Raw genomic sequence first — 25,864 nt, forward strand, 5'->3', positions numbered from 1 at the left:
GCCAACTTCTGTGGGCACCCTGAACTTGCTTTGCCAATGCTGGAGGGGAGGGCTGGGCTGGCTGTGGCAGAAGGTCTTCAAAAACAGCATTTGAAAGGGTAAAACAGGAATAATCTCCTAATGTTCTGGAAATACACAGCCTATGAGGAAGACTCTCTGTAACTTTAAATCATTAAACCTAAGTTTTCCTTGATTTAAGTTCATTCACACCCATGTATTATCCCTCAAAGATGAGTTTGTCCAAGTACCGCCTGGCCTGTAACTGCACTCTGTGATCTGGGTATTTTATTCAGCTTTAAATATTTGCTGCTCATACTGAAAATGCTGTGGTTGTGGGAGCGACTCTTATAAAACACGTAAACAGCAGCTTAATGGATGTGCTGCTCTTTGTCTGGCCAAGCGTTTCTAATATTAGTTTTTAATGAGCCTAATCGTTCTGAGGGCTCCCACATGGCCTGTGCTGGTCCTTCTCCTGAAGTTTTCCAAACTTGTTTATGTAGTTCTTAGGTGCCTTCTGAGACGCTACCATGCCAAAGTTCTCAGAGGTCCCACTACCTTACTGGGGCCATTCATCTTTCCGGCTAACGTTTACGGCAACCCAGTGTCAATGGCGCATCAGCATGCGAAAGTCCTACAGGCACTGACTCCTGTCACAAGCTGTTCAACAGAGGAGTGCTGTTACCTCCACTTTACCAACTACAGTTGAGGTCTGAATCCTCAGAAGCATTCAGCTCGGTAGGAACCACAGAGGTGGAAGCTGAATGGGTGAGAAATCTGCCACAAATCGTGGTATGTGCATGTGCAGTCAGATGATTAAATGCGTGTGACAAGCAGGCTGGGGAATTCGCCAAATGATGCTCAAGAAGGCTGTGGTGTGGGAACAGATTAGGACTGTGGTCTTCAGAGATGCAGGTTTATGCTTGTCATGACTTTCTGTCAAGTCCTTCGTTATGTCCTTATTCTAGGCCGGTTTGCCTCCTCTTAGTGGAGAAAGAATTGCTTATTCAGCGTGCAAAAGTTGAGCGGTCACTACCACCCTTCCACGAGATTGTGACTTTCCATTTAGATATTCTAGCTGCAGGTTTTAGCCTTTCCCATGCCAGGACCACATCATTTGTCACCTCTACCCAGGTACAATCTCATTAACTTCAGCCAGGTCCTTCTTGAGTTGCACAGGGGTGAGTCCCTGGGTGTCCTGCCCACTGGGGAAGAAATTCAGACTAGATGGCACAGCCCACACATACATAATTCCTTATGAGTCAGGTCGCTTATAAAGGAAATTATCATTTGTTTGCATAAGAGATAATACCCCAGTGAGCATCTGCTTAATCTTAGCTGTCACTTAGCAATAGAGGATATGCAATTCATGCTGCCTCCCACTATATGTAGCAGCAACAGTTGAAAAGGAAACTATTGTCATCAATTACATGAGTCAATGCTTTAGAGAAAGCATCCTTCACAACTGTGCTTCCGTAATTTAGTTGTGTGTAGTTAGTTAATTTGCAGGCTTTAAGAGACTCAGACAACTATCAATATTAGCCTTATAAGCACGTTGTATACCAGCAAAAATAAATGAGGTTATCGTTAATATACAGTGGAGTCTGTTAGAAAGCATACCGTACTGGAGATCCTTCCTCGCACACGCTCTTTCATGTGTACGCATAGAGGAAATGCATCGAACGGTCTCCAGCACGGCAAAAGCCTTTCTTTTTGTTAGCGATGTGGCTTCCATGCTGCTCTTCACGTATCCCAAACCTGGCTATGAATTGCTTGGGGTATAAAAAGCTGCCTGTTCAGTTGCAAAAAGCTGCTGTTTGTTATATCCGTTCTGGTTTAGTCACTCCTAATATGGACATATCTAAAAAGTCTTCCCAGATCTATTTTCAGGACTGTCTGAACACAAAAATATTTCTTTGATGACAAAAAGTGTCTTGTTGGTATATTTAAGAGTCTTCAAGGGCTAAACTGGGATTGGAAGGGATCCAAGATTCTGAAGAGCAAAGGCACAAGGGAAGACAGTTTTATACAGTCTGTAGCAGGGAGGGTGACAAGGAAATTTGTCAGGTTTAAAAAAAACCTAACAAAACAAAAAAAATACCCCTATTCTGGTGGAAACTGGGAAAACTCTACTGAAGATGGAAAAGTAATTGAAATCAGAGTAACGGGATTAACATCTGAACCATAGAAAGGTACATAAAAATGGTTTACATTCAGCAGCATTGTTCCTTGCCATCTGTGTTATAGTTGCCTTGAATTCTAGGTCTAGAATTCAGAGCTGAGAGGAAATGTGTTAATCAAGAGAGACTCCAAAAGATGTCTCTGTGGGACAAGGTAACAGCAGATAACTGTCTGCAGAAAATCATGTGCAGCCCTAAATTGGCAGCTGTAGATTAATCAATGAATGAGACAAAGCCAAGGACTCTAACAAAAGAAGTCGCTCCTCGAGTGCTCCAAGAGTCTCTTGGCCAAGGGCGTTGAGAGGAGCTGACAGATCGAAGGGAATTGAAGCAGAGATCATGGCCTCGTCAGGTGGCACGTGGGGCTCATTACCAACCCTTGGTAAAGTGGTCTTCTCTCTGCAAGCACACAGTAAACCCGGAAAGAAGTTTGAAGTTGTACAGCAAGCATTAGCCGTCTTTTTGATCCAGACTATAGGATGGCAAACGGACTTGTTCGCAGGCGAATGGAAGCCTTTAAGTGCTGGGGTAACAGTAATCGATTTCAGAGGAGTGGAGTAAAGAGCAAGATCTTAATTGGTAATGGCTGGGCTTCATTAATTTTAGACAAAATGCCTGAGACGCCATGTAAATTGTTAGTATTAACTGTTGCAGTGGTGGTTGCTTTACTTAAGGGCATAGGATAAGGAAGTCTGGCTGAGGCGTAACCTGATATTAGATGTTAGACGATAAAAATCATGGACATCCTGCATGGGGCGGGAGTCTGCTCTCGGTTCTTCCGGCTGGGCTGTGTGAAGACCTTAGACACATCCTAGCACCTCTGGGGGGGGATTCCTGGCTATTATCTGAATAATGCTGGAAAGAAAGCTGTTTAATAGGCACGCGATTAGAATGCAAGTTGCGCAGAAGCGGCTATAAATAAAGAGCCCCTTGTATGACTGTACTGGGAAAGAAAGCACAAAATCCAAAAGCTGGTCAAGTATTCTTGAACATCAAACTTGACTGAAATGTTAACAAAAAAATTTCGCTCATACTTTTGATATCAGACCTTGACTTTCTGAGCAAGTTCTGGTGAGACGTGGTAGAGATGATTCTTGTTGAGAAATCAAAAACTTTCTGGTTACCAAATTTATTTATTTTTTTACTCATAACTGCTTAGAATGAATGTAGTCTCTATATTTGAAGGCCTGGAGTGAGAGAATTAAACTCAGCTCTGTGGGTCCAGCCTTGGCCCTCCCTATCTTGTATCTCCCGTCCTCCTTGCTTCTCCCTTCCTAGAGCTAAAGCTGTGACACTGGTCAGGTGAAGGCAAGAAAAGATCACTTCTCTGCTTGTTCCCTTAACCATTCTCAAACCCTCCCATCAGCTTCAAAAAGGCCCTGAAGAACTCATCGTGTGCCATTTCAGTCTGTGTAACGGTGGTATTACAATAACTTAAGGCCTGTGGTGAGTCCGTGATCTAGGAAAAATCTTTCCATCAGCGTGGATGCGATGCTGAGACTTACGCATTGATTCGTCTAGGGGGAATGACGTACGCAGGAAGCTTTAGAAGAGTTCAGGACGTGCAAAACATTAAACTATACAATCCTAATGAGCCTTTCGGCGTTAGTATCTGTGGCTTGTGAGAAAGTGGTCTCAGATCCTCCCAGATTTACTTTGTCTCCGTGCCATAGAAAGCAGCACGCCTCTTAAGAGCAAGAGGCCTCTGTAAGGAAGAGCTTAACTCCAGTGAGTCCTTTGGGTTTTGACTCCTTGTAATTTTTATATTAAGATAATGCACCATTAAGTAAGGCACTGGCCAATCCCATGCTGATTGCTTGCTGTTATTTCAGACATCTATCAGTGCTAAGCAGCCATTAGTATTTACCCACCTGAACCTTATCACTACATGCACTTAGTAACCCGGATTCATTTGCCATTATGTAGATTTCTTTTCTTTTTTTGGTTGACACACTCGTTCTTTAAAGACAACAACCCAAATAAGCCTATTATAGCTGTGAGCTTGTCAGCGATCCCTGCTAAGCAGGCTGAAATCAGAATGTTTGCACTCTGAATTTGCTCAATTGGTCCTTTTCCATTATTCGACCTGGATTGCTTCTGTTCACCACCCTTGTCCACTGCATTAACTGTCTATTACCTTGTTTACCGTGGTCGTGTTAAATGCCAGCTTATGAATGTCAATTTGTTCTCCAATTAGCTATGCCTTATTGACTTGCCCTTAGACTTTCAAACATAAGCTCTCTGAAGTGCCTATCACTATAAAACTGATTTGTTTAATTTTTTAAAGGGATATAACTTTAATGTGTCCTTTTATTTTGCTGTTATCTTGGTTACCCATATTTAAAGTCTGTTTATGGAGTGGGGTTTATTCTAATAGCTTCATATCTGTGCTCATATTTTGTGACAGTTTATGTACTTAACTTGTGCAGGGGATGCATTAATTCTCTTCTCCTGGATGTGGCATACTAGCAGGAACCTGTTAAAGATACAAAGATTTCCCAGAGGTCTGAAACGTAAACATGGATACGTTTTGAGGGAGAAAAATTAAGCAAGCCGTTTACTTGAGCGTCTCACAAATATTTCCCCTGCTGCGTTCAGGAGTGGAGGCAACCAGTGGTGGGCCTGAGATCACTGTGGGGGAAGAGGGCGCAGAAAGCACGAGCTCTTGGCTCCGCAGAGCGGGCGAACGCACGCAGTCTGTGCCTGCCACAGCCTTACGCCAGCGAATGCCAAAGTAACCGCCTTCGTTATCGCAAACCAGCAACCGTCCCCGAGCTGTGGGAGATGTTTTCTCCTACAGAAATCGGCAATGTGATGGGTTTTCCCCCTCTGTGTACGTGGGTAACCAGAGGGGCATCGTGCGTTGTGAGAGCGTGACACACGCGCGTGCGGCGCTCACGCTTGCGAGAGCCTCGCGGGAAGCCGGAAGCAGGCTCGGGGCAGGCTGAGCTAAGGGGGTAAAAACCGAGCAACCTGGTTCCTGACTTCTCTCAGTCTGCTTTGGACATCTGCAGCAATTATCTCGGTGCTGGACGTACCTAGAGGTAGCGCTTGGTTTGGACTGGCTGTTGGGAATTATCTGTCACGAGACAGACAAAGTCACGCTGGCACAAATGGTTTATTTTTCTTTCTCTGCTCTTAACTTCAAACATCCTTTTCTGCCTTAGCTCTCCTGCTTCCAACTAGGAAAGGTTCCCTTTGATTTAGAGAATAACTCCGGAAGAGATGACACCAGTTAGTGAGCTGCGTTTAGCCATCGGATTCTAATTGCCGTCAACTGCTGAGAGTCAAACATGGTGAAATATATGTTTAATTCAACTTTTATTTTTTCTAGTATTTCATGTCCTCCTTTCTACAGCAGCTCATCATCATATTTTGCCGACTGTATTTTTGAATACTACATGTCTCCGAAGAAGCCCGTACAGTTTGGTTCATTGGTTCCCCAAGCACCCCAAATATTGCTTTCACTTGTTGGTGTGTACATTCCAGGTCTGTTCCGATTGATTGTATCAGTGCTACTACTGAGAAAAAAAAAGCACAAATCCAGGTTAAATTCAAGTCAATCGGCCCAAGGTTTCCCCTGTTACGGAAATTGAATCCGCTCTCTGAAAATAACACATCTTTCAGTCGTCCGTAGAGCTTGTCTTTTGTTCTCTTTCTTAAGCAAGCTACCCCAAAAGTTACTTAGACCTTCTGAAGAAATATCTCTGGGACAACAGCCCAGAGAACTCTTAGGAAGGGAAAAAAGCAATGGGTATGACTGGGTTTTGCTGCTTTTTTATGGGTAGAACTGTATAAGACAAGTGGGTTTTTTTGGCATCAGAGCAGTGTCAATAAATGGCTTTTGCAGTTATCTAAATGCTTTAGCTGTGCTTGGGCGTTTAATCTCTTGTAAAAGCTGTTTATTGCCTTCTGCACCGCTCTGCAAGGCACATTATCCCTTAAGTATATGAATGACACAATTAGTCCTCTTAGAGACTTACCAAAATACAGTTGATTAAAGGTCAAGCATAAAAATTCAGATGCTACTCTCTTTAATTAAGAAAACCGGCCCTCCTGCATAAAGATCAGTATCAGTACTGAAGGGAAATCATAGTGACGGGAAGAATCAAATGGATGCGGGTCTGGGGTGAGGATAAATGCTTTGTGGCCACGTTTGGTTTCTAGGTAACAAATTGAAATCACAAAAAGTGTTCATAAAAGTCCATTTGACTATTAGTGATCTTCTCAAAACAGATTGTTAACTTCAATATGCTGTAAAATGTAAGTGGCATTTATAGGTGGCATCACAAATAACAGGCAATCAAACCTCATTAACACTGTAGTTTATAATTGCAGATTACTGTAATTTGTGAGGTATTCAGGATTTTGCAAGGGTGTTATTTCTACTGTTGGGAGCTAATGAGCACTGGTAGAAATTTACTGTAAGTTTAGTCTTTTATTCTTTAGAAAACAATTGACACTAAATAAAGACTTCAGCCTTTGGTTTGTAATCAGGAAAAAAAACCCAAAACAACAGAATTTTGTTTGTGGGGGCAACCCAGAGCTTTTGAGTAAATGGGTGCTCACCTATGCTCACCCGCTTTTAATCCCCCCTTTTGCAAGGGAAGGAGTGGAAAGCCAGTGACGCACGGAGGCAGCCAGCAGTTCTCATCTGTCCTCTGGACAGCTTTCTGATCATCTCTAGCAGTTTAATGAAAGGAACTCATTTTGGCTTGCTCCTTTCTTTTCTTTTTTTTTTTTTTTTTTTAGTTGTAGGCAGCAAGATGAATTATTTCTTATAACTATTCTTTGTGATGCCAACAAACTTGGGCAGTTCGGATGGCGCTCTCATACGTATTCAACTTCTGGTTATGCATCCAAACTCTAAAGTGTTTGAGGTTAGCCCTGCATTTATTTGCTTTCAAGTGGCACTTGATTGGTATGATAAAATGCATGACACGTGTTACTATAAATTAGGAAGGTGCCCTAACCTTCCACAAAGGTTACAGCTGAGTTACTCCAAGTTTTAAGGATGTTCATAATTAGGGACTTGAATTTGCTTTGTACGATCTTTAAGGGAAGCGTGAATGTAGGGCTTCCGAACTGTTAAATAATTCGGGTGTACATGCTTATGCCTTGCTGATGGAAAATTTTTCTTCCGCATGGAAAAACAGCTTAGGTTTTTGTCCATGGTTCCATTCTTTAGCATTCTTTTTAGGGCTGCTTTAATTTAGTCGGGTTACAATTGCTGAGGTAGATTAAACTTGTAATCACATTGACCCAATTGTCGTACAGAACACACGGTTTCCCTACCCTGACATTTGGAGTATGTTAATAGATTTCATAGCTCCCTTCATCCCAGAACCAGTTATGTCACAGTTACTAATGCGATTTGATCTGCAGGGCTGTCTCTGCCTGTTTTTGTGGCAAGCCTCTCTGGTCCCTTATCCCCGAGAACGCCTGGCTGGCGAATTTAATTCTTCCCCAAACATTCACCTAAAGCTAAAAACAAGCGTCGTTTCTCAAAACAACGCCGACTGCTGAACCCCCAGGTCAAATCCGAGGGGAGCAGCCCTGGTGGGCAAACTGGAGGGAGCTCAGCAGGGGGAAAACACACTCTCTAGCAGTGGACAAATATCAGAGGATTCTGACGGTCATCCCCGTGCTCAGGGCATGGGCCACCTATTTCAAAGATAGACGTGTTATAGAATCGGACTGACCGGCAGGATGGTGGGCTTTGGCGCCCAAATGTCCTTGGCTGGTTTCAGGCTTGGGAGTCGCTGGAGGACCTGAGCATCCCGCCAGGCTTCCGAAGCAGAAGAGATTTAGGATTCAGAATCTGCCACCACCAATGGTAGCTGCAGTAAGAGTAAGCAATCCTCCTAAAAAAAAAAAAAAATCCTAGCCCGGTAGCATCTGCGTACTTTCATCTAGCGTGCCTGAGGACAGCCTGCAGTTGCCTCAAGTTTGTTTTTCTGTGCTGCAACATTAAGAGATGGACAAGGTTTATTTTTTGGCTGCGTTCATGGTTCACAGGCAGAAATAAAAATGCAAACCCTCCGATGTAAGTCCTTCAGCCAAAAACACGTCAATTTGCAAAGCAAAAAATTGTAGTCACTGATATTCTTGACAGATCTCGTTTTGCTAATTTTAGGAGATATCCCTAAAGGTGAGCTTGGAAGGATGTCGTATCTGACTCTTATCTTTGAATCCCATATACTTATGTTTATTAAAATCAATATAATCCATTAGCCTACATTGTTTCCATTTTTAATAATCTATTGATATATTGCCTGGGCTTTTACGGGACTAAACAAATTTCCTCTTTATGTGCCCTGTAATAGCCGGAGGTCAGGCTGGTTGAGAGCAGTTGCTGTATATAAATGTTTATTTACTGCCTGACTACTGATTGAGAACATATCTGGTCCACAGGCTTCAGATGGCTTTTAAACTAGAGATTTATGGCTTACTTCCTGTTTTCCAGACACAGTACACCATTTTTAAATAAAGTAATGAATGCAAGGTATTGTGAAAATAATAACCAGGGATTGCCCCAAACTCCCCATTTGAGAACGTGGACTGTCGGGACCCCCGTTATTTCATCAGTCATTTGTTTTCTATCGGAGTGGGTTTACGTATGTCGAACACTCTTCTGTTTCTTTTTCCTTTGTGCCAGTACGTCTTTCCAGTCTGGAGTTGCCCTCCCGGAGTAGCTGAAGCGCCGACCTGAGCCGCTGAGCGGCCAAGCGATGCAAGTTGGAAATCCGTGAGGCAGAACCTGACCGACATTTACCTCACAGCAGCTTTTCTGCTGGCCCCCAGTTCAACAAAGCATTTACGCTTAGGCTTGGCTTTAAGCATGAGTCTAGGGCCCTTCTCCGTGTGATTTCTTGCCTTTTGGCTTCCAGCTGAGAGCGTCTTGCAGAATGTGCTTATTTTTACGTCCCTGAGAGTAACTATTGGAATAGGCTGGTTTGGCTGGAGGCTCAGTTTGTGTATTGTTCGGAAGGCGCAGTACAAGACGCATCAATTAACCGGGCTCGTTTGAGTCCTGCATCCCACGTGGGATGTGCATCTGCTTCATCTGCTAAATGTTAAACATGCTCCAGTCTTTACCCCTGCCACTTAAAGCTGTATCCGAAGTAATGAGTGCCAAGTTCCTTTTAGGCTTTTGTTCTCCAAAAGTGTGAACGTTCACCTACCCAGCAAAATGCAAATAGCTCCTTTGTCCCTACTCTTACAAGACAAGAAATCATTGTTCGTTATATTCTTGTGATAAAAGCACTAACGTAGTATCTTAAATTGATGACGGCAAAAAAAATAGCTAGCGCTGTTACGTGGCTGTGACAATAGGATGTTTGTAATTAGAAGTTTGCATCGAGTTCTCGGTCTCAGACTGATCTCTGCTGCACAGCCAGGGTCAGAGAATTTCAGTTACAAATCATAATTTCATATAAGAAAATTGGCCGTCATTTAGGACATTCTTGCCTCACAGGGATTCTTCCATGTGTAAATCCCGATAGTCTAAATTTCTTGGCAGCAAATTGGATGCGAGTACAAGAGCAATTGACTGTAATTGTCCCCTGGGGATGGGATCATTTATTTATTTGTTTTTACAATTTTCATTCACCCAGTGAATATCACTTCCCTCTGGACATAATGTGGTTTAGAATCATCATTGTTATAAAGATGTTTTACATCCTTACGGAAATCTGTTGATTTAAGAGTCAAACCGTAGCTTGCAGGAGGCAGCAATTTAAATATGCAAACTAGCAGTGGGTCTACTGCTGGGAGAGCCGGTGGCCATAACGTGCTCTGCCTCGTGTACTGAGCCAGATTTGACGCTACTGACATCGGTGGGGGAATTTTTTCTACTGATTTCTCTGTGTGTGTGGATTATATTTACTACTGTGAAGACCTTTTCTCCCCGACTGTGCCTTGCTTGGTGATTTAGATGGGAACCTTGCAGCAGAAGGGCTAGTGGCACGCGGGCTGGGCAGGCGTGGGGTAAGCCAGCTCCCGTTGAACGTCTTGTAGTCATATTAAGCAGCTCTCTGGAGGCTTTTTAAGCAAGTTCTGTAATGAGGTTATTGTGACTGTGTAACCTCTGAACAAGGCTGTTGTGCATCCCGCCAGCTCAGAGGGCAAAGGCACTCTGGGTTGCTTTCTCTGGTCTGAGGCAGAATCGTTTAGGCTGGCAAAGACATTTAGGATCATCAAGTTCAACTGTTAACCCAGCACTGCCAAGTCCACCACTAAAACATGGCCCTAAGCACCACATCTACGCATCTTTTAAATACCTCTAGGGATGGTGACTCAACAACTTCCTTGTTCCAGTGCTTGACAACCCTTTTGGTGAAGAAATTTTTCCTAATCTCCAATCTAAACCTCCCCAGTGCAACTTGAGGCCGTTTCCTCTTGTCCTATCGCTTGCTACTTGGGAGAAGAGACCAACACCCACCTCACTACAACCTCCTTTGAGGTAGTTGTAGAGAGTGATAAGGTCTCCCTTTCTCCAGGCTAAAGAACTCCAGTTTCCTCAGCTGCTCCTCATAAGATTTGTCCTCTAGACCCTTCACCAGCTGCTTTGGACACGCTCCAGCACCTCAATGTCTGTCTTGTAGTGAAGGGCCCCAAACTGAGCACAGTACTCGAGGTGCAGCCTCACCAGTGCCAAGCAGATGGGGTTGATCGCTGCCCTGGTCCTGCTGGCCACACCATTTCTGATACCAGCCAGGATGCTGTTGGCCCCAGTACTGAGCCCTGGGGAACACCACTTGTGACTGGCCGCCAACTGGAGTTAACTCCATTCACCACGACTCTTTGGGCCCAGCCATCCAGCCAGTATCACCCAGCAAGGAGTACACCCGTCCAAGCCGCGAGCAGCCGGTTTCCCCAGGACAATGCCGTGGTGTCAAAGGCTTTGCTGTAGTTGCCCAGATCCTCCTTCTGGCCTTCTTGTAGACGGGTGTCCAGCACCCTGCTGGAAAATCACCAAAGTAAAGATGACTTGTAATAATGAACCAGCCTAATTGCATTTTGTTTTCTTGACGTAAGGTATCACACGGTGTGTTGCTTCGAGTAAGGATAAAGCAGCGGGCCTCTGGCGTGACGGACTGTCATGGTCAGGAGCAGCTCTTTATAGATCTCCACAAGCCTCTTTGGTCACGTATGTGTGATTCCTAGTGCTGATCTCTGGCCCCTAGATGATGCTGTTCATCTGTCAGGGAAAGGTCTCACTGTTGCAGAGATCTAAGTACGCCTTTGACAACAATTGCAGTATTTTGGTGATGCTGCAACACGACAGGACTTGGAACGAATGTGCCAGCTCCTCTGTTTTTCTTGCAAGGAAATGAGAATGAAGAGAGGTGGCTGCAAAAGCGCTGTGTTAGAGTAGCCCTGATACACAAATGTAGGCCGTTTGTGTGAGTTTTATGTGCATTTTTAACCTGCCATTCCATTAAAATTAGTCCTAATCAAAGCAACACACAGCGCAGTGTGGGCTGTATCTTGCCTGGGGGACACGGAGCTCCTTCACGGAGAATAAGCTTGTTAAAATGTGTAATGACAGACATAACTCCCCAATAACATTTTGTGTGATCATTAAATATCTAATATCAGCATTTCTACAATAAAAACGTGGCATTCTTATTCAGCATCAGTAAAAAAGTGGCAAGGAGGGGCTAGGTGACTCGCTGCCCTTCTTGGACTAGGTGCAAAGTTTCGGGAGCGTTCCCACCGTGCCTCCGCAGAAAAGCACCGCGACTGTTACGGCAAGGATCTGTATTTTCTTTGGACTGTGAATCCTGGATCCTGACGTGTGGGTACTGACAAGATGGAAGAAGTGAGGGAAAAGTCAGAAAGCATCAAGGGCTTGATTCAACACCCATTAGACTCAAGTGGAGAGCGATAGATTTTAAAGGGAACCTACAGATGCAATAGCTACTTAACAGGATTTTCAAAAGCACTTGGGTGTCTAATTCCCATTGATTTCACATGAGGGAATTGGTCTTCACTTATAGGACATGATTTACAAACAGACCTTCTTCCATGTGTAGATCCAACTGATCTGTAAATTGCTTGGCAGCAAATTGAATGTGAATATGAGCACAATTGGCTGTGATTGTCCCCAAGGCACAGGATAATTTCTTTGTTTTTGCAACACCCATAACATCCAGTAAACACAATTTTCCTGAAGGGATGATACAAGGGGTTCCAAGGAGAGCTAGGCTCCTGGTTGCTTTTGAAAATCCTCGCATTTAGTTTTAAATGAATAGCTTTAAAAATTTGAGAATCTTCCCATTATCTTCTGGAGCAATATTCAAAAGTTTAGAGGCTTGCCTCAACGCCTCAGTCACTAAGAGGAGCTGGTAGTGGTGTAGAGGAAGGTTTGGTTTCAGAGAATTCTCTCCTCTGAGGATAGGAAACAGAGGATTTGTCTAATAAATTCCAGATTCTATCTGCTGCTAAAAAAACCCACACTTAAACTTGTAAATAAGTAAAAAACATATTTTTCATCGACTTCCCAATTTTTAGTTAAGAATGCATTCTTTGCAAAAGACGAGTGACTGTATTTCAGTGAATATCCTCACTGTGATGAAACCCATGCTTTGTATGACATAAGCATACATGGCAGCTGTAGATTCCAGCTTATCTGCAGCCCTCAAAAGCAGAACAGAAAACTTTCTGTGCTGATGCGTGTTTTGCATATTTACCTTTAGCCTCCGCTTAATTTTGGAGTGATCAATAGCTTGAGTTTGCAGGAGAAAAGGATGCATGCGATCGTAACTTCTCAAATATCTGCTAGAGGTTCTTCAAAGAAGGCTCAGAGCACCGTACGTGGGAGACAGCTGTGGACTGCAGCTAATAATCATCTAAACATCTTCACGTTCGCTGACCCCTGCCCCGTTCAGTCCTCCCAGGTAGCTTAGGTGGCCAGAAGCTTAGAGCTTACAGTATTTCTCTGAAATGCCATGTTAACTGAAAATAACCCACCTTCACCGTTATTCCACCTTTGTGAAAACGTCCCTTTTAAAGATTTTTATGGGGTAAGCTGCCTGCCAAGCGTAGCTTTGTGTGGTCATGGCAGCTAGGAATTCACCAGCCCAACACCTAGCAAACGCAACTATTTTGTGAATTCTCCGGCTTGCATTCCAGCAGCTTGGAATATCTTCGGGGGGGGGAGCAAGAGAGATGTCTGCTCTGGGGCCAAGGCTGCCCTCGCCCCTCACTGCCAGCTAGAACGTGGTTTCTCTCCCCCCAAAGTAATAAATGCTGCAAATGCAAGAGCTAGCAATGAATCTGAAAAGTATCGAGCTCTCTCACTTAGGCTAATCTGATTGGAAACTTAAAACCATGACATCGCAGCATAATTAACAGCTTAGTAACCGGAGCAAAGCAGGTAAGACCTTAACTGTTCACAGTGGATATGTATGCAAAAAAAGCAAACCCCAAATAACTTTTTTTTTCTGTCTCCCAAATACAAGCGATGAGATGATTTGCAGGGCAGCGTTGTGACAAAATAGGACGTGCCAGTGAATCGAAAGTCCTGAAGGAGACGTAGTAATTATAGTTTAAAAGCAATGGAGTAACTGGCCCAGAGATCGAGAAAGCTGAGAATAAAAGCGAATGAACTAACTCATTATTAGCTTGAAGAAGCTGAAGATGAGCTGGAGTCGAATACTACAGTGATCCACCTGCAGGTCAGTCACAATGGCCACGTGCAATATGATGTATTACGCAATACGTATGCACGTAATATGGTTTCTATAGGACGTGAAGAGTGGAGTAGAACAATTCTTGCTACGTCACCAGGAGTGAGTAATTACTTATTGACTCTAAATCCCTTCTTCCGAATACAGGAGAAGGACTCTTGCGTTCTGGCGGCAAGTGTCAGGGCCCTGCCGCACCAGAAGCGGTACAGCTAGGCAACAGGCCGTCCTTGCTCCTGGAGCTTCACAGTCCCTTCTGCATCTGGCCAAACCGAACTGTGGTGGAACTGAGCTGATTTTAACGGTTTTACACCCCAGGTGAACTTGGCTTAGAGCGTTTCTAACTGTTTACTTTCTCCCCTTCCCCAGTCAGCAAGCTGTCAAGCTTCTATCCTTTGTTTGGATGTTAATGATTTCCTTGATGACAAGATCATCCAAATTAACTTTTTATTGCCCTGTAAAATCAAAGTAGGCGAGGAGCGCACCCAGTGATCCTGGACTTCAGCAGCAGGGCTGCCCAAGAGCTACGACAGCGGGTTTGGGAAGGTTTCTTTCTCCTCCCTCTCTTTGTTTTTGAGAAAGGTCTGGGGCTGTGGGTGCTAGAATGAACACTACCCAGCAAGTGCAATGTGTAAATTTTGAAAAAATATTAAACATGTGGTTTGTGTTTCAAAGCCCGGAAAATATTATGAAAGCAATAAAATATCCCTACTGCAGGCAGCCCGAGAGGGCTCTCCCCTTGTGAGTACATGCGTTCAGATTTAGTTATGTGTCATTCTCCAGCCAGCTCTGTTCCAGGAGAGCCAGACCTGGGTCTTATGTTGCCTTGAGCCAGGCTACGCAAAGGAGCTGTAGACAATATAGGAGCAGCAGCTGCGCGGTGTCCCCAGCGGAGCCCGTTCCAGACCAAGACAAAAGGAAGGTAACGAAGGACTTCCTCCACCCATGGAGTTTGTGCTGTGCACCTGTAGCCACGCCACCAACAGGGACTCCCATAACAGGCTGATGCAAAAGCTTTCAGACAGACTTGCAGAGAGCACGGGTGCCTCGTTAAGGTCTGCGGTGCTGATACTTAATAAGGGTGAACGTGGCTCGCGTTGTCTTTTCTCCGATGGCTTGGTATTCAGCAGGAGTTAGTTCTGGCCGGCTGAAGTCCTGCCTCGTACAGCAGACCAATATGAAACCTTCTCTGAAAGTAATCCTCACCGTCTTTGAGCGGGGCTTCAGTGGTGTGCTGGCCTTAGCAAATCAGGGGGATACATTTCATTGTGGTGGCTGGATGTTTTGGCCCGTATATACACAGACGCTGAAATTCGGCGGCCTGAGGGATGGCTAACAACTGTATCATGAAGTGCCATGCAAAAACTTGGGAAGAAATAATTACCTCGTCGCTGTGTCTAGCAGATAGAATGATAGAGTGTTAGCAATAGGATTCCCATGTTGTTGTGGCTTCAGATGTAATCAAAGATACAGTTAAACAAATCATTGTTTAGGGAGCATGGACACTTTATTTTTTTAATAGCCTGTGACCTGCAATAGAATTTAGGTTGGGTGTTAATGACCAAAGGTTTTGCAAGTAATTAAATCTGCGGAAAGCGCTATCCCTGAGAGGCTGAAGAGTGTATTTGAGAACAGGCATGCGTCTGTGTGTTGCTGGAGCCTTAAACTTTAGTAGGCTAGCTGTGCAGAACTTGCATGGAGCTGGTACTCATCAATCCAGGTGGCTCTCTTAACCTAAGTCGTGAGTTAGACATACTACTGCTGTTGTATTTTATGAATGTAGTAACAAAATACTATGAAACTACGAAATGCACATTTGAATCATAGAATATGACCATCTGATATTTTTTTGTTGGGCAAAATAAATGACATGAGCATACATGACATGAGATATAACTTGTATATATCATAGAAAAAGGTTCAATGCATTCCAGTTGAGAATCTCATGTGTATAATATATATATATAAAGTTTGTGTAGATACTACTCAGCCTGTGAAGGACTGTAGCTCATCAGCCATGTGGGCTTTCCAGTAACATGTATGAGGATTCAGACCTCTTTCACGGGATGAGGCCCGAGGAGCTGTTCTAAGTTATGGGGATAATTCCCAAGCAGTGAAAGAGGTGACAGCCCTATCTCCTGGATGGAAGAGAATTTGAGATTACATCCACATGATTTCTGCTGTCCACATCAGCAAAAGACAGTATATTCAGCTTGAATCCCGCTTTCCTCCAATAATGAGCTGTCACCTTTTAAAAAAAAGTTTTAATATGCAATACTGGACCTCATACGAGACGAAGAACAGCAGTGCTGCCTGCCTTTCCATTTTGCCCCTTTTTCTGAGAATATCTTGCTAAATGTGGTTTGCATCACAGGGTCCATCATTCAGATCCATCTTCTGACCCTTCTTTAGACAAGCTACTTGACAGATACTTGTAACACAACTACTAATTGAAAACAGAACAAAGGTCAAAAGCATTCCTCTGTCCCCCGAACCTGCTGGGTGCGTTACAGCCCCCCGGTACGTTCTGTTTCCATGAGCTGGCTGGTCCATCCCCTTCGTCCAACCCCCAAAGCTCAGGTGAACGTTCATCCAATCAAAGTGCCAGGGTTTGCGTGGTCAAAGGATTAAAGCATATTATTAGGTTTCAGTATAGGATATTATTAGGTATTCACAGAGTAATACTTGTATTTCACCTTAAAGGCCGAAAGTTTGGGGGGTTTGTACGATGCCAGAGCAAAAGCGTTGGGGTTGGGCCCCAAAGACGTCTAGTGACTGGTCAAGCAACAATATTCTGGCCAAAGGGTCTAATGCTGACAGCCCGGTGCTGCCCACCCAGGCCCTGGCTGTAACCCCCGCCTTAGCTGGAGGGTTTGCGCCCGTTCCCGCAGCGCGTCAGGTGGCTGCGCTGCCGCTGGGCACCCGAGGTTGCGCGTCAGACCGAGCTGGGTGCCGTGCGCCGGTCTCCTCTGCGGCTGCGAGCAGTCCTCAGCAAGAACAGAGACATTAAGAACCCAGGACTGCAAAAAAAGAAGGGGTTTGGGGTTTTTTTCTTCTTTTTTTCCGCAAGAAGAAAGGATGGGGAAAGGTTGCAAGCACATAAACTCAGTGCAATTACGCTGTTTTGTGCTAAAGCTTTGCATGCAAGATTACCTACTGTGTGCTGTGTCTTTAAAATGCTAATGGGCCCACTGAAAAAAAAAAAAAAAACCCAACAAAAAAACCCCCAAACCTATGACAGTCCACTAGCAACTAGCACACTAACAGGTTCTCATCTGACACCAGTAGGGAACCGAAGATATTTTATTATTTGGAAACTCCATATAGGGAAAGCCAGCCTTGAATCTGTCATTACTCCAAGAACCGCACCTCCCCTGGGAGTTAATTATTTTCTTAAAATGCAACTTGTACTGTTAGTTTAAAACATTCCAACTGTGTTCGCACTCTTTAAATCTTCTGTAAACCTTAGAGTTTAAATCACTTGCAGATAAGAGTAATTCTATTAGAAAAAAAAAGTTCGGTGGAAGGGGAAAGAGAGGAAAATAAAAGGGCATTGATAGAAGCGTCCTTTGGGTGCCCATTGCCCTGTCACCTTTAGAACTTGGCAGGAGTTGCAGCCCACAGTAACTTTATAGGTCCTGGCACAGAATGAAACAAAATAGGTGCATGCCACATTTTTCTTCAAAAAAAACACCAGAGAGAGACTTACCTCCTTTGTAAGAGGCTGAATATCTGGAAAGATATGTTAGGATTTTTTTTTTTTTTTTTTTTAAAGAAAAAAAAAGGGGGTTAGTGGGACTGACAGGTCATAGCCTTTTCTGGGCTGCTATTTTGAAAGAAGGTATTGGGCAAAGGGCTGCGTCTGGCCGAAAGCACAGTTGGTAACTGAAGGGCTTGCAGAAGTGTTTAAATATAGGGCGCTACTGCAATGTTTGACCATCTTAGCTCCTCTTGCTTTGGCTCCTTTCGCTGCTTTCATGGGAATTCCGGGGCATTAAAAAAAAAAAAGAACTCATTGCTGCGGGTTTGCCACAAGCGAGCCAGGCAGAGAGCGTATGTGTCATTTTTGGAACTGTCTGTGCAATCATTCGTACGCTGTATTGGCCAGGCTCCTAGAATTAAGGGTAATTCAGTGGTTCCAGAGCTTGGCTTTTTTTTTTCCCCCTCCCTCTTGCCCTCCCCAGGCCCCCTTTCTCTCTCTAATTTGTTTGGGCTGAAAATCAGCTTCCCAAACCCTTTGAGTACTGTTTTTTTCTTTTTTAACCAGTTTTCTTTTGAAAAGAACGTCTTGGCTGAGCTGTTATTTTAATCAGCGGCGTGTACCAAACGCCCCGCACCTGTGGGAACCCTTCGCGAAAGGAGAGAGGTTGGGTAAAAGCAAAGCGCGCATCGCCACCGACGCGGCGGGACGTTGGCTGTGGCTGTAGTGGCACGGCCGTAGAAAAAAGCGTCGCTTCCTACTGAATATCGATTTCTGCCAGCAAGAGCCCCGCACGGAGCTATCGTCTCTCGGTCCCTCAAAGTCTCAGCTTCCTAAAAGTGCGGGGATTACTGCGCGCGTAGGTAACTTCAGTGTTCGTTGAAAAAGGCGCGCGCTGTTGCGCCTCTGCCTCGGAGAGCCCGAACGTTGGAGCCCTACGCCAACGCGTTAATCTGAGTGACTCCAGGAGCAAACTAAACCTGAAGGTCTTGGGGTTTGTTACAGGGAGGCAAAGAAAAAAGGGCCTGTGAATTTTAGTTTTTTAATAACTTGTTCTGAAAAGAAACACCCGTGATGCGATACATAAATTTGTCAGATGCTTCCGCTTTGCTTTAGGTGCGTGTCTTTATTCCTAACTTAAACCAGATGATATCGGCGCTGAATAAGTTAACACACTCGTTATGCTCGTGCTCGTGAACGGTTCTGTGCGTAGTGAAGTCGTCAGGCTGCCGAAGACGAGGATGAACGTTACGCCTTTACACGCAAGAGACGGGCAGGGTGATGGATTCCTTTGCACGCTGCTGTACAGGTCGGTATTGGCCTCGCCCGCTGCACCCTGCGATGCGTCACGTCCATGGTGTCTGTCTCAAGAAACGTGAGTTCTGGTGCGGCGGTACCTGGGCTCTGCTGGCAGCACTCTCACCTCCGGGCCGGAAGGTTATTTAAATTCTACACCGGAGCTTCGTTCCTGGCTGGTGGAGCGCGCTAGGAGCGGAGCTGCCCTGCTCTTGGGACGACGTGTTGGGCAGGTGTCTGTCCCCCGGGGCCAGGCAGGCGGGACGTCAGTCTTTGGGTACCTGGAAGGGAAGCAGAGTGTCAGGCAGAAGCGAGGATTCCCCTCTCACAGCTTTAGTTGCATCTTCTCCAGTTTTTCTGCCTTTTTTTTTTTTTAAGTGCCCTCTGAACTGTGTTGTGCCGGAGGCGCTGTGCGTCGGCACAGGTTCACGGCGTGCTACCTCACCTGCGTTTACCGAACTGATGAAATCGCATCCCTTCCTGTAAGTGTCTCGTCGGAAGGCTGTTCCTTGAATACAGTTACCGTCTTTGCAGCTTCACTCACCGTTTTATAGAGAAACTGAGGCAGGGATGGATCACAGGACGTACCTCTCTCACGGACCGGATTGAGAATTAATCTCTGTAGCACCACGCTGCCTGTGGCTGAGCACAGAGGTGATTCACGTCCCTCGTGCCACACGTAACCAAAGAGCAGCTCTGATTCAAGCATGTTGGAAGTGCAAGAACCTGCAGGAAAGAGATCAGCACGTTCTGAAAAACTGGTCCCGCCAAACTTTCCTTCCTGAGTTAAATGACCCCAGAGTCAAACCCGGGGATATGGGAGGAGACATCAGAGAGCATCTGTGCGGTGCCTGTCTCTAGGCCAAAGAAAAAGCAGAAAGAACCCAAATAATATATGTTCCAGCTGATTTCTGCTCAGACTGGACGATGCAGTAATGAAGCTGCCACAAGAAAAGTCTGTTTCCATAAGCTTTTTTGCATCATTTTGCGAATGCCAGAAGATTTCTGTGGTGCACATGTGCAGCTGAAATTTCAGATCTATCTGCGTGCTGTCCGTCTGTACTAACCTCCTCTGCTTTTTATTCTATGACCATTTGTCTTGGAGTCTCTTGAGACCTGGGAAGGTGATTAAATTTTGTGATGCAGATAGAGTTCCTCTGTTCTGTAGGAATAACACTAGCAATATAAGCGATGAAAGAATGTTTTTTCCCCAAGCTAGTCTTATTGAATGAAAATTCTTGCACACAGGTTAAATTAGAACAGATCAAGAGTATTTTGTGGAGATATTTGTGACTTTCTCCAGTTCGCTTCAAGCAAGTAAAACATTTCATACAAAAGGATTCTAACGTAAAGCACAGAATAGACTTTATATAGATGACCATCAGCAGAGTGGGAAACACTTATGAGTATGTTTTTAGGCGGAATAAACCTGTATTAAAGGACAAATTTCCTCTTCAGACTGAACCGTGCGTAATGAGACACAGGAGCCCACTGAAAATAACGAGCTGTTAAAGAAATAAACAGTTAAATAATAACAAAAGGCTAAACAGCTTTGGAAAGACAAAAAAAAAGTCAAATGTGATATAAAGACAAACTTACTTGCTTACAGAGAGTAAAGCGATCTGCTTGAAGTGCATAAACATGAGAAGCCCCGGGTAGTATTGCTGCTGTTTGCACAGTTTACCCAGATGGGCTAAAATATCCCATTAATAATAACAGTAATTCTCACTCGGAGTTTGGAAGTACTTTGCAAACTCAAACCATCTCTTTCAAATCTCCTTACCAATGAAAGTGATTCCATTTGGCAGCGCTGGACCCGATGCGCAGACCTGCCCGTGCTGGCGAGGAGGTTTATGGAGCCGCAGGATGTGATTGCAGTCACTGGGCGCCGCGCCTTGCACGTGCACGCGCGTGTGGTGCAGTGGCAGGAGACAGAGGTAACGCAAGTCCTCTCTAGCATTTCCACGCGAATCCCAGTCAACTGGTAACAGACAATCTTTGTCCAAGTGCTGCGGCTGAGGCGGCTACTGAAATGATTAACGCTGTGCTGGTTTCTATTGCAAGAGCAAACAAAAAAAAAGAGCAAGTGACACAACTCGGTTTTTTCTCTTTTAAAGCGTGCTTTGCGGGAAATTCTGTGATGTTTTGCAAGCTCCAGGCGCGTGGAAAACCCCACCGAAAGCCAGCCGAGGAGGTGCCACGCAGGTCGCCGCGTTGGATGCCGTGCTGCCCGTCGCCAGAACGGGGCACTGCTTCTACAGCATCAGCCGCCCACTGGGCACGGCGTCTTGTCGCCGTATTGATTCCCAATCCATCTTTCTCCTTGTTTCGCAAGGACCTTGGGATAAGATTCTGTCACTTTTCTTTATCAGAAACCAGGACTGTCCTTGCTGCGTAGGCGAGGTGCAGAAAGTACACAAAGTTTGCCTGGGTTTTTTTCAGGATACAAAATCTGTAGGACTACGCCGGGGACAGGAATTGTGTCCGAACTGAGAATTTACTTGCCTGAATTTTACCTGTTTCAGCACATTGCTGGAATACTGCATTTCTGCAGTAAAGGCCGGTCATCGGTAGTTTCTGTCCTGTAGAGAAAGAATATTGAGTCTATTATTAAAAGCCTGTTAGATTTGCATTTTTAGGTACTGTGCTCATCTAGCCAGGTGCTCTGCAGAACCGTCCAGAGACGCTGCGATCCCCCACTGTCTCCAGCAAGCTGGCTGGGCCCTCGGCTTTTTATTAAAAGCCTAATAGCTGCTGCTGTGGGCGGTGGGGGCACGGCCCCCTCGCCACGACGAGATCTGACGATGCGCGGTAAGATGTTGCGGCGATGCCGGGGCAATGGGATCGCTCCCCAGAGCCCTGCCACCGAATGCTGCCTGCTTCGTTCTTTTCGCACGGGAAAAGGAGTTGTCCGCAGGCATTAATTCCTTTCCTAACTTAAACGGAATTTCTCATCCTACTGGAGCATAAAACAAGGAGTAATTAGTTTTAATGTATCTGCAGCCTCCTCAACAGGAAAGAAAAATCTCGTACCCTTGGCTCTCCTTGGTGTGACTGAGCTTCGTTAAGGTTCTTGAAGTTAAAAAACCCATACAAAAAGAAATGTCCTTTGTGTGAGAGAGGGATGTCCCTTTCTGGTTTACTTTTACCTGTTTCTCTCTTTTGGGGGCGTGTTCGTCCCTCTGAGCATCCTCCCTTCAGAACACCAGTGGTAAGGACGGAGCCGCGGGTGTCGTGTACAGAGCAGATGCATCACCGGAACGGCAAACAAGCGTCAGCCTTCCGCTGGGCGAGGGTAGAAAGGCGCAGGGAGCGGGAGGGAAGGTGCCGTCAGCATTTGGTGGAACTGGACTGCAGCACCCAGGACTCGGCGGACTAAACCAGACAGGTCGGCACGCTCTGGCCCTTGGAGAAAGCGGCTTTTGTGCTGGACCGGAGGCAGGTGAATAGAAAGAGATGAGTAAATGCAGCCTGAGAGAGATGCTTCCTCTGAGCAATAGGGTATGAATCACAGATGGGATGGCTCACAAAAGTCAGAGTGTTTTAGGAAGAGAGCAGAAAAAAACATTATTTTGTTCTGCCTAGAGGCTGCTTGATTACTCTCTGCATCGGTCTTTTTTACATTTTTAATGTAAAACTAGGCACTTTTTTATGCTAGGTGACCTGAATATTGGGTGTCCGTGTTCCAGCACCCACGTGGAGAGACAACAAAGTTGGCTGGGGGTAAGTCGAGGAGTTGGCCAGCCCTTCCAGTGCTAGCACCTTACTCTTCCTGAGGAGGTGAGGCATCCAGGGAAGTTCATCCTTGTGCCAGCTTTCATTGGCCACATCTACAGAAACGTTAAGCGCTATTTTTTACATTGCATTTGCTTGGTTTTGATTTTTTTTCCCCCCTATTGGTTCTGTTCCAGGACTGTTGAGTGTATGAGGATGCAAGTAAAGTGGCAGTCTCTGTTGCCTTCATTTTGTCAGTTGGAAAGCTTTAAAAGTTAATGTTTACATCAAATAATCTGAAATTCTTCTAGCTTGATGGATATTTGTTTAACATATTTAGGTGATGGGTGTATTTATTTTTTTAAAGTACTTGCACATTAAGGTACTTCCATGATGCATGCAATATTAACAAAACCTATCTTTCTCTAAGCCTTTATCACACTTGTTAAGGATTTTTATATTAGTTCTGTAATTACACCTTTTAAAAAAATTTATAGGTATTTCTCACTTCAGGACAAAAAAAAAAAAAAGCATTTTAACATAAAAGTCCTTTAGAGTGAATAGAAAATGCAAACTTTTTGCTGGATTTTGGGTGTTTTAATGGGTGTCAGAATAAAATACATTTCAGATGCTCCTGAAAGTCCTAGGAAATTAAATTGCATAGACCAGTTCTTCAACTTGTAGAAATCCTCGCAGCATCGTTGGGTGGTACCAAGCGCACGGTGCGCAGCCCGACCCAAGTGCTGCAGAGCCTTGGTAAATCCCGGCCAGCTCTGCAGGTCTGCACGGGACTCAGCTCCGTGCGCTTCCTCTGCAAGGGACGCTCGTGGGTTTCGGTATGTGCTGGAAAGAGCAGCAGTACTGCATGAAATAACACTCTAATCAGAATTCCCTCCTCACTTAAACTCTGTTTAGATAGACAGTTAATTTATCTCTGTTTAACTGCTGAATCAATCCATCCATCAAAGCTCCAAAAGCTAATTAGCTGGAGTCAAAGCAGCAAGAGCTCTGACACGCAGCAGGGTATGCGGTACCGTATAAAACGGCAGCAGGGGATACAAGGTACGTTGCCCTGCGCGTGCCTTAAAGCTGCCCACGAGGCCCAGGCATCCAATCCCCGCCGCGCCCGCAAGCGCCGGCTTCGCTATGACGTCAGAGGAGTCGCGCAGTCGCTCGAGGACCTGCTCCCCGCAGCCTCACCTGCCTGCCCGGTCCTCCATCCAGCAATGAGCAGCTGGCGAGCGGAGCCGTTCCGCTGCGCCCGGAGGTGATCCATGCGGGTCCCCGGGATCCACGCGGGTCCCCGGGATCCACGCGGGTCCCTGTGCCCCCACCAGCAGAGAGCAGGCGCGTCGGGCAGAGGCCGAGGTGGACGAAAACTTCTGGTGAAGGAAAGGGAGCTGGCAGGGTTGGAGACTGAGCCCAAAGCGGTGCGGGCAGTGCCGGCAGCGTTCCCGCTCCCCTGGCTTGGAGCGCAGCCCGGCGGCGTGTTGAGAAGGAATATCGCCAGCGTGCTCTGTTGTTTGACGCGTGGTTCATTTCTTGGGATTGAGGCTTCTTTTGTGCAAAGCCCTGATTTCTGCCCTGGGTGCTGTAGGGAATTTCCACAGCGCTGCTGTTGCAGTAACCCGTTTTTAACTGACTGTAGATGATATACAACTACCAAAAAAAAAAAAAAAAAAAATCCACTGAAGGCACAGAGGCACGAGGCTGAATACCACGAGGAGAATAGTCTGCGCATGAGGTAGAATTGTTTCCCTTGGGTGTTTCACAGCGTCGTTTGTATGCAAGCTTTCTTTTTTTTATTACCCAGCAGTGGACAGCAAGGCAAAAACGTGGGGACAGCTGACTCAGCAGAAACGCAACATCTCGGACAGATCTGTAGAGGTGGTCTGGATGAAGCGAACGAGGCGCTTCTGTGCAGATCCAAAAGCAAGGACCAGCAAACCCCAGAAAATCTGTACGTGTCTTCTGGTGCCAGGATGGGCCAGATATGTAAATTTTTTTCCTGATAAAAATCAGGAAATAATGCGCTAGCAGTATCTCAGGCCTTGGTAATACATGCCAAAAGCAGGGCAGTTCTTAAAAAAAGGTCAACCTTGTTTTCATGTGATCCATAAATAAACATCACGCTCTCACTGTTATTTCTTAGCGGGATGGCTTATAAATCTTTCTCACTCCTGCAGCCTTTCCCTATCCCTGTTCAATTAAACAGAGTAAGCACGTACTGCTTCTTACTCTCCGCTCTCAGATCGTACGCACTGTGGTCCATTTGACACCAAGTCACCTCTGCTGAGTGTTCTCATATACCCGCATCAGCCTTCAAGCTCTTTGCAATAAATATCCGCTTTGTCAAGCACAGAACACCCTGGAAAAGTCCCGCTACCTGCTGTGCTCACCAGCCTGAGGTCTAAAGCTACCCAACGCAATGCCCAAACAAAGGTGAACATGGTCCTCGTGTGCTGTCAGGCTTTGAGGATTCTGTGTTGCCAAGCTTCAAACAACTATTTTCATCTGTGCAAGTAGCACGGGTCACCGTTCCTGGGCGTTGTTTTGCACGCAGTCGTTATAATCATTAAATTTGGTGTCCGTTAAATCTTGATAAATTGCTCGATGCGCCGTTTGTCGTGTTCTAAGAGAGCGTGCAGCCTGTGTTTTCTTAACACATGTTCCACGTTAACTGTTTTCATTGACTATGAATCCATAAAAATACACGTGGAACAGAGGGTACACAGTACAGGCGTGTCTGCCCGGCTCCTTCCCATTCTAATTGGGTAGCAAAGCTGTTTAATAGAGTCTGTGGAGTCTGTTTAACTGCGTTCTGCCAGAACAATGCTCTACTCATGTTTTCAACAGAACACTAGTGATTGGGCTAATATCTTTAAACTAGAAAACAAGTCTTAATTGGAACAGATGCTGCAAATACCGATGCAAATGGCCAGCTCTCGTGTGATCAAAACCAGGTACAGTCCATTGATTTGTTTTTAATAGCAGCTTTCATTTTTTATTAGCGTACACAAAACTCACTAACACTATACAAAAAGTCAGTAACAATATTCTGGAAAATCATCTTGTTTAAAACAGACTCTGCCGTGCATTGTTTCTGGCAAGGTGCTATTAAAGAGTTTCCGTCCTCTTTTGGCAGATCACGTTACTGAAACACTCTTCTCTGCTTTCCTCTCTTCTAGAATTCGAATCATCCCAGTGATTTTCGTAAAAGGCTATTGCCGTTACATTTAATAATCTGTTTAGATATTCACTTACATTACAAACAGGCATTCAGG

At 45.2% G+C, this 25,864-nt stretch overlaps 2 long non-coding RNA genes across 4 annotated transcripts; one reads left to right on the forward strand and one right to left on the reverse strand.

Annotated features, from left to right (window-relative positions):
- Positions 1 to 18,614: 18,614 nt before the first annotated feature.
- LOC129195181 (uncharacterized) lies at positions 18,615 to 21,705 on the reverse strand. Of its 3 annotated transcripts, none has more exons than XR_008573885.1 (4): positions 21,383 to 21,705; positions 20,650 to 20,920; positions 19,455 to 19,592; positions 18,615 to 19,147 (listed from the first exon to the last, which is right to left on the reverse strand). It is a non-coding gene; the product is annotated as an uncharacterized LOC129195181 (long non-coding RNA). The 3 variants fall into 3 exon arrangements; XR_008573884.1 differs by having other exon boundaries at positions 21,043 to 21,705; XR_008573883.1 differs by having other exon boundaries at positions 20,650 to 21,700.
- A 358-nt stretch (positions 21,706 to 22,063) lies between these two features.
- On the forward strand, positions 22,064 to 25,539 carry LOC129195182 (uncharacterized). The gene is made up of 3 exons (XR_008573886.1): positions 22,064 to 22,308; positions 22,525 to 22,589; positions 24,394 to 25,539. It is a non-coding gene; the product is annotated as an uncharacterized LOC129195182 (long non-coding RNA).
- Positions 25,540 to 25,864: the final 325 nt, after the last annotated feature.

This window comes from Grus americana, chromosome 21 (genome assembly GCF_028858705.1).
Source record: "Grus americana isolate bGruAme1 chromosome 21, bGruAme1.mat, whole genome shotgun sequence".
In the NCBI taxonomy this organism is placed as follows: Eukaryota; Metazoa; Chordata; class Aves; order Gruiformes; family Gruidae; genus Grus; species Grus americana.